The sequence below is a fragment of the Artibeus jamaicensis genome, unplaced genomic scaffold, assembly GCF_021234435.1.
Source record: "Artibeus jamaicensis isolate MK-2021 breed Jamaican fruit bat unplaced genomic scaffold, CSHL_Jam_final scaffold_847, whole genome shotgun sequence".
Taxonomy (NCBI): domain Eukaryota; kingdom Metazoa; phylum Chordata; class Mammalia; order Chiroptera; family Phyllostomidae; genus Artibeus; species Artibeus jamaicensis.
In genome coordinates, this window is record NW_026522057.1 from 24,224,847 (window position 1) to 24,237,885 (window position 13,039).

Sequence of the window (13,039 nt, forward strand, 5' to 3'; positions counted from 1 at the left end):
AGCCCGAAGGGGCGGGGCAAGAGGCCGGGCGAAGAGGAGTTTTCTCGTCTAGATTTTTGCTAAGTACTCGTGTGCAGGCCCAGGCAAGGCAGCTCCAGCCCTGCTCTGCCCGTGCGTCTGATACGCAGCAGTCTTTCGTGGCACGGAAAAGCTGTGAAATTCTAGACCGGAACGGGGGGGGGGGGGGCGGGGAGCGAATTCCCCTCTGACGCCAGCACTTGACCCCACCTGGGTTCTGAGGCTGGAGAAGAAACAACTGGCATTTTCACTCCCACTTGAGCCCTTCGGACACAGCCCTGGAGACCGAGGGAGGGAGCAGCAGCCAGCGGGGCTATTTATAGCTTCTAGCGCTTGGCAGCTTGATTCAAGTTAAGTCGTGCTTAAGTTATCGGCCGAGTGTTGGCGTCTTCAGGTTAGAATCACCCAGGGTCCCCCAGGGACATCTGGAGCCACACAGCTGCTGTGTTTTGCCAACAGATGACGTTTCCTTTCTTCGGAAATTTCTCCAACACAGAAAAAAGGCTAGCTAAATCGTGGCTATGGTTTCGGAGACGAAGTGTCTCTTTGTCCTGTACGCATCGTATCATTCAGTGAAAAGTGTGACTTTGTCATCATCATCATTGTGGTTGGTTGTCAATTTACCCAGAACTGGAGGGCTGTCTCCCTCCTGGAGAAGTGGAGTCTTTCATTGCATTAATTCAGGAAGTCCCTATTGCCCTGGCCGGGTAGCTCAGTGGCTTAGAGCGTCATCCCAATACGCCGAGGTTGCAGGTTTGTCCCGGTGAGGGCACATGTGAGAGTCAACCAATGGATGCATGAACGAGCAGAGCAACAAATCGTTGATGTCTCTCTCTCTCTCTCTCCCCCCTCCTCTGCCGCTTCTTCTCACTCTAAAACTCAATCGATTAAAATGTTTTTAAAAAAGAAATTCTTATTGAGTGTTCCCTCTGTCACAAGCAGGGTGTAGTACTTGCAAAAGATAATAATGATGGTGAACTCATTGTAACTTCCAGCCACTCAAGTCAGGCAGAGGAGGAGGTGCCATCATTCCCACGTGACAGCTGAGGACTCTGAGTCCTGGAGGAAGGTGAAGCCACGTGTGCAGTCGCCCAGCTAATGACATGGCCCGGTGGGACTGCCCCTCTCTGTGCCCAAGCTCACGACCACCCTCCGCCCCATCATGCCTCGCAGGTGCTCTGCTGAGACAGGAAGAAACTTAACGACCTAAATCCTTGGGCTTTGCCTGCAACCTCAGGCTGACTCTGCCATCCCCAGTGAAAATGAATCACCGTACCACCACCGTCACCCTTGCCTGCCGTCTCTTCAGAGAAACCTGGCTTCCGGACCTTTTCCTGGCGTAGGGGCTGGCACGGCTGCTGCACGGAGACGTGAGGGCTGCACACCGTCCACCAGGGGGCGCCATTCACATAAGCCGTTGCCTGAAGCAGGGGCTTACTGTCCTCCAGATTCAGCAGCTGGGAGTTGAGACTTAGTGCCTTGATGAAGTTGTTCAAACTGAACAGGGTGAGAGGGTAAGTGAGCTGGAGAGGAGTTGTCAAGGACAGGGACAACCTGGCCAGGTGTGGTTTACCGTCAACCGTGTGGAAGCTTTGAAAAGAAAACAACAGTAGTTGTTTTTTTTCCTCTGCAAAACAAATGACTCCCACGCGTAGATTAAAGTAACAAACACTTATCATCGCACCAGGTATGTGGGTCAAGAGTGCAGGAGTGGCTTAGTGAGCTGGGTGGTTCTGGCTCAAGAGCTCTCTGGAGACTGCCGTCAAAAGGTCACCTGGGACGCGGGCATCTAGGGCTGGACAGTCCACTTGCAAGCTCACCGAGGGGGTTGTTGGCAGAATTTTACCACATGGGCTTCTCTCTCCAGACTGCCTCAGTGTCCCCGCCACACGACAGCCGGCTTCCCCCAGAGGGAGAGTTTTGAGAGAGAGAGAAAGCAAGGCTGATGTCCACGATGGATATTGCTGCCTTTTCCTGACCTAATACTAGAACTGACCTGCCTGCCATAAGCCATGTGTCATGGGAACCCCCTCCGTACAGTGTGAACTGTGCAAAGTGTCAATGCCAGCAGGGGGGCCTTGGGGACCATCTGCAGAGCTGACTGCCACTCGAACAAGAACACTGGCATCCTTAGAAATTCAGGTTTCCAAGCCAGGGACCGCACTCACCAGCTTGGGCTCCCCAGAGCCACAGGCCTTGGGGGGTGTCAGTAGTCACACCCTTTCACTCCTGACACGTGATTCAAACACACGGTCCCCTCTGGTTCCTTTCTGGTTGGGCTTGGAGAGGTGGGGTCTTTGGCTTATCACCCATTCAGCCTCACCTAAGCGGTCATGAAAGGCAACAGCCTTCATACGTCGTTTGGACGTGAGATCGACGCAGTGGACTGGAGCAAAGTGCGCAGCCCCCAAATATGCCACTTTGGCATACGGTTGTTTAGGATTAGAGGTGCTCAGGAACCAGCAGGCGCAAGAAGGGCACTCTGACCCTCACTTGCCCCCCTGAAAGTAGCAAAAAAATCCTCTACGTGAAGGTTCTCTCTCTCTGTGCCAGGAAGGTAGGAGGCATCTTGTCCCCGGAGACAGGGAACTCAGGGCTGAGAAGGCTGCACAAACAAACCTGGTTACTTTCCCACTAATTAGCTACTCCAACCCATGCCCTTTGTTTCGTCCATTCTTCACGGGCTTATTGTTTCTCTGCTTGAAAGATATAAAGCTGCCTGCGTTGGTCACACCTTTTGAGCCCTACATTTTGGGGGCTCTCGTACCCATGAAATAAAATTTGATTTTTTCCTGTCAATATGTCTTGTGTATGAGTTTAATGATGAGACCGGCCAAAGCACCTAGAAGGGAAGAGGGAAAGTTTTCCCTCCATTACCACAGCGAAAGTTGCGACCAGTCTCTCACCCTCCTAAGAGACTCTTGTGAACGGAACCTGTTAGAACGTGGGCCTGTGTTTGCGTCCTTTAGCCACTGAGCTTGTTGTTGGCATTGTTGTGAGTTTGGTTTACTTTAGACCTTCAGGCCTGGTAGGGAAGGGAAAGCATACCAAACCCAGAGTCATCCAGACCTGGCTTGAATTCCAGCTTTGCCACCTCTAATTCATGGACCTGGGTAAGTTACCTAATCTCCTTAAACTTTACTTATGCATCAAAAAAATGGAAGTAATAATGTCTAGATCACAGGATTGCTGTGGAAATTCAATTTGACACCCAGCAGAAGTACCTTGCCTGGTGCCCCAAACTTAGAAACTGCCCAGGGAAGGGTGGCTGACATCACTGTGCCAGGTACAGAAGTAACCCTAAGTTATTTCACATTTTTTAATGTAATTTTTTTATTGTAAGAAAATGGTCGGTACCAGCTATAGAAGTGATAATGTTAAAAGATTTGGTGCAGTCTTAGCTGTAGTTCTATTACATCCTAAAGCATATGGATATTCCAAGAACCCATTTTTACAAGGAAGATAATTGGAAAAAAATGATTTAGGTAGGTTATAAAAATTCCAATTTGCAGGTAACTTTCCAGGAACACATCTCTTTCCTAAAGTGGGGGCACGTGTGTGCCTGAGAGGGGATGAAGAGTGCCCTTGACCCCTTCCTGTTCATTCATTCCTTCACAGACAATGAAGACCATCACCCCAATGCTTCTTGCTCTGAGAGTCTCATCTGCAAGGCACCTTCTCATCAAAGACACTATTTTCAAGGCAGTAATTTTGCTTTTCGGCTTATTCCAATGTGCATTGTCATTCTGCTCAGAGGCCTCCCTCCCTGAGTTCTGTACTTCAGGATACTGAAAGTCGCCACAACTCCAAGGCCACAGTCACCCCTCAGCGGCTCCTGCATACCTAATCAGGAGAGGGAGCTGGAGCATCACGATGAGGAACTTGCTTTCTGCTCTTACAGGGCTTGGGAAGAAGCTGGCAAAATGGCCTTAATTCGCCCTCTGTGTGTGTGTGAGCATGAGCCCTGCATTTGGGGCCAAAAGGTAGACCAGATAGATGTTCAGAGGGACTTCGTTTGAAGGGTCTGGAAATGGGGTGGGAAATTGGTAATTAGGTGTCATTTCCTATTGTGCATTTCCCCCTCACCTCTTCCCATCCTTTCGGGTGATGAAATCCACCCTGTACCAAGGTCATTTGCTCCCTAAAGAATCAGATGGCTGGCCTCCTAATAGACAATGGAGAGTCCCCAGATTCAGCATCTCCAATCTGATTTCAGTGGCCCTGCCTAAGTCCTTCCCCTCTGACCCCAGTAATGATGAACGGCATCTCCACCTCGAGCCAGCCACGTGAGGATTAGAGTTGAGTGACTGCTGGGAACCAGGGACCCACGCCGGTGGCTCAGATTTGTGTCTTCCATCACCCTTCTCTTCCCTTGAGTATCTGCCTGGTCCAGGGCTGTTTCAGGCTCCTTGTGTACACAGGAGGTGCTCCATAAATGCTTACCGGCTGAGGTGGCCTTTACACAGACACACGATTAGCTCATCTAGCTCCATCTCTTCCTTTCCTTGAGTGATTTTAGGCTCACCCGCGTCCACGCCCCCTTCCACGCTGCCCCTGGCCACCTCTGAGGCCTGCGGCACGGTGCTCAGCAGCAGGCCCAGACTCGCCTCGTCTGCAAGCTGCCCAAGCCAGAGCCAGTCTGATGGCCACTGCAGAAGCCACACACCACGGGCTCCTCCCAAGCTCTGATGAGCTTCTCTACTGGAAACAAGGGCCAGGAACCAGCAGGAGTCTGGAATGAGGCAGCTGATGGGGGGTAGGGGTGGGGGGAGAAAGTACCATGGACAGGCAAACAAAGCTTTGTCTAGGTGAAATACCTGAACAGTCTTCTCGAGGAATTTGCAGTCCCCACTGCACAGAGCACAGAGCTGGGCGTAGAAATAGTGGGGGTTGGGGAGGGCGCCCAAGTCACAAGAGGCGCAGGCAGGGATGAGCACTGGGCCTAAGGAGTCGTCACTTCAGAAGCAGGTGGTATGTCACCCAGGTGCTCTCTGGGAGGGGACAGAAACCAGAGGTGGGTGTGTTTCTTGGGGCTCCTTGAATTCAATTAAAAAAAAAGATTTTATGTATTTATTTAGAGAGAGAGGAAGGGAGGAGACAAAAATCAGTGTGGGAGAGATACAGAGGTCGGTTGCTTCTGTCACGCTCCCAACAGGGGACCTGGCCCACGACCCAGGCATGTGCCCTGACTGGGAATCAAACTGGAGACCTTTCAGTTCACATACCAGTGCTCAATCCACCAAGCCATGCCAGCCAGGGCTTGAATTCAATTTCTGATATGGTGAGACTGTAAACATCTAGTTATTCATTGTATATTTTCTCTATTTACTTAATGTCATTCAGAATTAGAGATCGACGTGGGGAACGACTGCAGCGAACCCTGTTTTGTGCCTCCGATGTGTTTTCTCGGACACCAGTCAATTCTCAGGTTCTGTGAGCGCCAACTGCAGGCCCTGCGATTCAATTCAATTCTGACTCTGCCCACCTGGGGGCGGTGTCACTTCCCACAGGCTAAAGGCCTCAGTCGCACGACCCCACTCCCACTTCAGACACCAGCTGTAGGTATCGGGTCACCTGAACTTCTGAGTTTTGAACCGAACTCCTCAAATTTGATTATTTGCTAGAACGGCTTAAGAACTTAGAAAAATGCTTGACTAGAAAATAAAAAAAGAGGAAGGAAAGGAAAATGCTTGACTCCTATATACTAGTTCCTTACCAAGGACACAACTCAGAAATCACCAAAGAGGAGCCACGCACCGTGCAAGGCGTGGAGGGGCTGCCCAGGGCCCCTCTGGCAGCGCCCCCCTCAGGGCTCCCCAGTCCGGAAGCTCTGGGCATCAACCCGCTCAGGAGTTTTTATAGACTCAGTCCCCAGCCTGTCCCCTCCCCGGAGGTCTGGGGTGGGACTGCAGTTCTTACCCTCTAATTACTCGGTCTTTCTGGTGACAGGTTCCACGCTGAGTCATTGCATTAGCAAAAAAGTAAGGTATGATCTCAAGGGGCTCGTTATGAATAACAAAAGGCACCCCATCCTTCAGGAACCTCCAAGGGTTTTGGGAGCTCTGTGCCAGGAATGGGGACAAAGGCAGCATAGTTCTTTTTATGATGCAGTGTCCAGAGGTGATCCTTCCAGCCCAGTGTCCGTGCGTCTTCCACAGGGAAGGTTTTTCTCAGTGTCCCCACGGTTTTCCCAAGACGTCTTTGAACCAAAGGCCCTGACAGCTGGTCTGAGGCTGAAACGGTAGTGACACTGCTGGTTCCCACCGAGGAGGTAGCCATTGTTGGCCGCTGTTGTTTTCAGAGTCGCGGGGGGACGGAAAACCCAACCCAAACTTTAGATCGGTTCAAGCAAAAAGCAAGACCCTATTGGCTGGTGGAGCCAAGAGGCCCAGAGAGGCCGCATGGCTTCTCACTGGCCCTCCACGTTGTACCACAGGCTTCACGCTGGTTGAGGGTCCTGCATACACACAGGAGGCGCTTAATAAATGCTCACTGTGGTCACAAAGGGCCCCGGCAGCTGCAGGAACCACACCTTCCACACTGTGTGGAAGAAGATGCTTCTCTTGAGAACTTCCAGCTTAACAGTAGCTGGCATCTTATTGGAGCCACTGAGTCACGTGCTCGGGCCTGGCCCAATCACCGAAGATGGGGTGGAGTCTGACAAATAACTCAGCACACTGTTTAAACAGTAAAGCAGACTTGAGTCAGGACTTGAGTCAGGACTCTAGCGATAGGTATGGGGCTAATCCGACGGTATTTTGCAGTAGGGGCAAGGAATCGAGCTTAAGTCCTAAAAAAAATTAATTAAAAAAATGGGACTTTATAGCCAGGCAGCAGGATGGGGAGTGAGTGGACGGAAAATTACCAAGAGAAAGCTGTTTTATCAGGGATTGGCGGGGTTCTAAACTGATCCAATGGGATTCTTGCTGCAGGCAGGCCAGGGCGGTCAGACCTCACTTAGGGGTGGTGGCGGCTGAGGGACTTGGTCAGAACTGAGGGTGGGGGTTCTGGCTAACTCTGGACTCAAGGACACGCCCAAGGACGGCCTAGCGGAAAAGTGGTCCGAATAGAGTTTGATCAAGGAGAGAGTCGTCAGATCGGTATCCAAAGCGGAAGGATACACATGGGGAAGAACTGAATTCGCCAACAAGAAAACTAATGGGACAAGGAGTGAAGAAGGGACGGCATTCCACTTTTTCACAACGTTCCACTCCGAGGGTGGAACCAATGACCCTGACCTGCATAGCAGTGGTGCTCAGCCCCCTGAAGTGCTGGGGCGGGGGGGGGGGGGGGGGGGAGGGGGGCAGATTAATGGGGGATTGTTTCATCTGTTCCCCAGCACGGCCACTAATTAGAGAGAAGGTACCCCAGGAAGGGACCTTAGACATCATCTAGCCCAGGGGCCTTCTTTCAGAGAACAGACCGAGGACGAGAGAATTCAGTGACTTGCTCAGAATGACCGAGTGTAGTTGGAGACTGCGCCGCAGACCCCGCCCTCACGCTGGGGGTCAGGCCGGGTTGCACGGTGCCCCCTAGTGGCGAAGTCCACTCCGAAGGCATGCCCTCAGTATGGTAGGAGGAATGAAGCCCTGCCATCAGAGCTTTTAAAATGCTTGTCCGGCACCCAGGGATTGGTCCACCAGACCATGGGACAGAGGCAAAAAGTAAAAAACAAGCATGGGCGGAGAATCGAGAGACCAGGGTTACTTCCCAGCATTGGTTTTAGAGGTTTAGTGAGCCTTTCTCAAACAGCCATGGCCAAATTCTGAAGCATTTTGTGAGACCTCTGTGCGTTCCTGCACACAGCTCCTCTCTCTGGAACCTATTTTCCTTCCCTGCAACAGCTTCTCCACCTGCTTGTAAAACTCCTATTCATCCCTCAAAATCTTGGTCAGTCATCACCTCTTCTCTGACCCCTGAGTGGTCCCTCTCATCCAGGTAGAATTGTTATTCCTCTCCCCCTCTGGACCACTGTCTTGCGCACACCTTAAATATTGTATGGTGTACAAATGTTTACGTACACGTCTACATACCACACTGAGCTACCTGTTGTGGTATCCGAGGAAACCACATCTCATTTGCCTTTTTATCCCAGCTCCTTGGCACACAGGAGTTTGCTAGTTTATACTCTAACTGGACTGAACGTTTTCGGGCCTCCAGTTTCCATGGTCAAAGGGGGGTGAAAATACTTAGCCTAGCTACTTTTTAAAACAAGAATGAAGTGACTAATACATAAAAATACCTCGATAAAAGACATGAAGGTCAAGCCCAGGAAACTCTTGTTTGGTCCGAGCACTTGGTCACTCAGCTGGACATGAATTGACCTTATTTGGTTCAGGAAGGGCTTGGGGCTCCTCCAAGCCTCTGGCATTGTCACTGTGAACATGAACATGGTTGGGGAGCAGTTAAGGACAGTGATTAAGAGCTTGTGACTGTCTAACAATGTGGCCCCTCCCCCCACCTTCCAGCCCCTTCACCTGCTTCTGTGTTTCTTCCTTGTGCTCCTGCCCTCTGACCTCACCCAACGTACTTGTCTGCTTGGTGAAAGCCGTTCTGTGCCGAAGACGGCTGGATGCCCACCCAGATGTGTTCTCCCTTCCTCCTTTGAGCCCTGGCCAGACCCCATTCCCTAGCCCCTCTTGAACTTGGATGTGAACTTGGGACTCGGTTTCATTCACAGAAAAGAAACAGAAGTGACGGTCACCTCTCCCCCCAGTCTGGGCTTTAGCAGACTGAGAGTGGCCCCCCATGCTCCGTCCCACCTTCCTGCTGGTGACACGAGGACATGGCAGCCACCTAGGTCCACCCACGCAGCAAAGACTGTGTCCTAGGTGCTTAGCAGAGCAATGACTTGGAGGAACCTGGGTTCTTTGTCTTTTTTGTGCACTAGTGTTCCTAGTGCCTAGAATACTGTCTGGCTCCTAGTACAGGCTCGGGCTGATATTTGCTGCATAAACAAATGTAACTAGACTGCCCGTGTTTGGATCACTGACAAGCCATGTGAGCTTCAGCCTGTAGACCTCAGTTTCCTCACACGTAAAATTCAGATAGTACCCTGGCCGGTGTGGCTCAGTGGGCTGGGTGCCAGCCTGCGAACTGAGAGGTCGCTGGTTTGATTCCCAGTCCCTGCCTGGGTTACAGGCCAGGTCCCCAGTTGAGGGCATGTGATCGATGTTTCTCTCTCTCTTTCTCCCTCCCTTCCCCTCTTGCTAAAAATAAATAAATGCAATCTCTAAAAAATAAATACATAAAATCAAGTGCAGATAGTAATTGGACCCAGGTTTTGGGGTTATCGAGAAGATGAAGATAATATATTTATAGCTCATAAAGCAGTGCTTAGCACAAAGTAAGCGCTCAGTGTCGGATATCGTTATTATTAGTGTTGCATAAATGTGTTTTCTGCAGCTTTTGAGGCCTTCAGTAATACTGAAAATGATTTCATATTAAATTAGAAGGAGCTGCAGGGGGGAAGGAGCCATGACCCCTTGGATGGGAGAAGCATCTACATCCACCATCTGCTGACACAGAGGAAGTGGATTCACCTTTAATGGTTTATGTCATGAACTCACTGTGAGGGCCCTAGGAAATACATGCAAATGTATGCAAATCACATACAAATTCACACACAAATAGCCTCTGGGTGCCTCTGCATTTACTAGAAAGAATGCTTGTGGCTTTACACTCCTGCTTTGGGTTATGTCGGCCTCTCTATCTCCCTTCCCAGACAGGCCCCACCTGAAAGGACGGAAATGTGCGAGAGGTGCTCTGTGATCAGATGTGTGCGGCTCGTCCAAAATAAACTTCAAAACTCCAGGCTCCGAGGCCCCACATCCAACCAACCGGTCCATTCCATCGGCAGCATCCAACCACCTACCGTTATCCTGTAACAGTGCCCTTGGGTCCAGGCTGCAAAGGGAGAGCAGGAAGCTCGTTCCAGGGTTTGAAATGCCCACCATCCTTGCAGCTCATGGCTGTGCAAAGCTGAGTGGCAGGAGAGCCACCCGAGTCACAGTTTCCATGGAATGAACAGGGACCCATGGCCTGCCTGGCAACTGCTTTGAGGATCCACCGAGATCATGGGCGTAAAGGAGCTTCAGTCTTGTCAGTGGTTAATGGGAACTCAGATCACCATGAGTGTTCTTGTGGGGGCTCGAGGGGGGTAGCCAGGGGTGAAACCAGGGGCTGCCCGGCAACATGTGTGGAATCTGTGGGCTTGAACTAATCGTTCCGAAGCATAGTTTCAGAGACCCATATCCCTCCAGCTCTCCAGCGCAATGCAGACTTAGGGTATTTTGTCTGTCATTTCACACGGCGGCATCACCCACTCATACACGCATGCACTCCTTCATTCATTCCGCACAGACCATGAGTGCTGGCCCCAGGCAGGGCCCTATGCAGGAATCTGAGCCTTAAAGACAGAAAAGACATAATACCTGCTCACAAGGACCTCTTGCTTCTTACACCAGAGCTGACTAACCATCCAGCAGGGGAGACAAACATGTCATTAATAAATGCCACCGCACACATAAGGGACAGTGACAGAAGCTGGGAAAGTGAAATATGCAAAGGGAGAAATCTTTGGCTGCACCCGTGAAGGTCAAGGCCACCTGGAAAAATACAAGGTGTCTCCAAGGGTGAGCCTGAGCCTGCCAGGTGGACCTGCGGAGGGAACACGGTGAGCCAGGGTACAGAAGCATAAAGCCTCACGGCTGTGTGCTCCGAGATCTGATTCGGAAAATACAGTCAACAGGGTCAGGATGTACCTTCCCCCAGTCACGCCTGCCCAGGCGTCCCTGACTCCTCCAAATGCCTGTGGCATTTATGAACCCACGGGACTTGTTTGGCAGCTATCGCATACATGGCGAGTCCTTGAATTGCTTGCTGGCTGCTGCTGTGTGTCCCCTCTCTTCAAGGAGATTGTGAGTCACCTACGAACCGAGGCTGTCTATTCTATCTCTGTCTTCCCAGGACCCAGCTCAATGCCTTTCTGGAGAACATTGAAGCAGGCGACAGACATTTGTAACTGGAGGTGTCCAAACGAGGACAGTGTCAGGATGCTACTATGTGTTGAGCACACCCTCGGATGTTGTGCCATGTGCTAATTTTCGTATCATGTCTTTTAATCCTCACAGCAGCCCTAGGAGGTGGATACTGCGAATGCCCATTTTACAGATGGGGTGACTGTGCTTAGAGCGGCCACAGCCCTTGCAGAAGAGGCGTGGCCTAGAAGTGACGAGACTAGGACCTGCAAGCAGGCAGACTTATCGATCGACGGATGCTCTGAGCTCTGACTCTGTCCGAGTTTACTGCCCATATTTCAAGGCACTCAATAAAGCAATGCGAGCCGGAGTTTTACAGATTGGAGCCCAAGTCCTGAGCTCCAACCAAATGTGGTTATTTCTTCTTATGGCTGCCTCCTGTGCCATGGGCTCCTTAAGCCCGGGGCTGTGCCTGCTCCATCTTTGTGTCTCCATACATAGGGAGGCACCTAGTCTCCCAGGATGGAGAATAAGGGGACTAGAAAGCTGTCCAGGGCAATTCTGGAAGGCTCCCTGGAGGAAGCCAGGTCTCCTTAAGCCGAACTTGGAATGTGCTAAGAGGCAAGACAGAAAGAGTGTGTGTGAGGCTCAAGGCAGACGTGATAAAGCCATGTACGGTGGCTGTCCGCTTTCGAAGGAGTGGAAAGGAACCAGAAATGTGTCTGGAGGAACCCAAACTCCCTGACTATTTCAGAGCTACAGCTGGAGCACTTGGGACCGCTTTTCCTCTGCAGGAGCAGAGCCAAGCCCCCCCGGGAGGGACAAGGCTCTGTGCTCCTCCAGAAAAGACAGACGGGGCATCTCCAAGTGAGAGGCCGCTGGGAGCCACTGAGAAACTAGCAGCCTACTTGAGAAGTATCATTTGCAGGTAACAATTAGTTAATTAATTAACCATTTCTTGAGTGTCTATTACGTTCTGTGTCTGATTCTAGGGACTTGGACAACATACTGGTTCTCATGGAAGTTTCATTTTAGCAGGGGAAGGTAGAGAAACGGAGTCAACCAACAAACAAGCTGGGTAATGTCAGACACTAGTGAAGGCTTTGAAGAAAATAATACAAGGCGGTGGCATAGACAGTGACCAGAACAGGAGGACAGGGAAGGCCAGGACAAGGAGGTGACATTTGGACTGAGGAAACCTCTGAGACCAAATGGTACCACCCATGCCAAGAGCTTGGGGAAAAGAGCTTCAGCCAGAGGGCACAGCACAGACGAAGGTCCTGGGATGGGAACGATGCAGTAAGTTAGACTGATGCACAAAAGGGCCAGAATGGCTGGAGGGTGGTGAGCCCAGGGGGGAGTGGTCCAAAGTGGGGTGGGAGGGGCATGTGGGGCCAAACCACTCAGGGTCTGCTGGGATGTTATGTGAAGTGCTGCCGTGCATTAGCTAGCTATTGCTGTGTAACAAGTGGTCCAGAAATTAGCAGTCTGAAACAAAACTCATTTTGGATCTCGCAGTCCCTGTGGGTCAGGAATCGGGGCAGGCCTCCTCTGGGTCCTCTACCTCAGGGGCTCTCACAGACTGCAGGCAAGACATTGGCCGGGGGTAGACATCTAAGTACTTGACTGGGAAGGCTCCGCTCCAAGCTCATGTGACTGTTGTCAGGAAGCAGCCCCTCTCTGGCTGCCCACCTGAGGCTGTCCTCTGGTTTCCACATGTGGGCCTCTGCCATGTGGCAGCTTGCCTGCCACAGTGGGGCTGAACGGGGTGGGGGGGGTCAAAGCACATGCACCAAAGAGCCCAGGGGGAGGGTCTGACAGCAAGACCAGAGTCCTTGCCTTTTGTAACCTAATTGCAGAAATGGCATTTGTGTCATTTTGGCCATATTTTATTCATTAGAAGGAGGTCACATGATGGGTCGTGTCCCCATTAAAGGAATACCAGCAGGTGGGGTCCAATGGGGGGTCACCTTAGAAATCTACCTGAGGTGTCGGACAGGGAGGTGAGATGATCGGATGCACCTTGTCAGAGGATCCCTTGG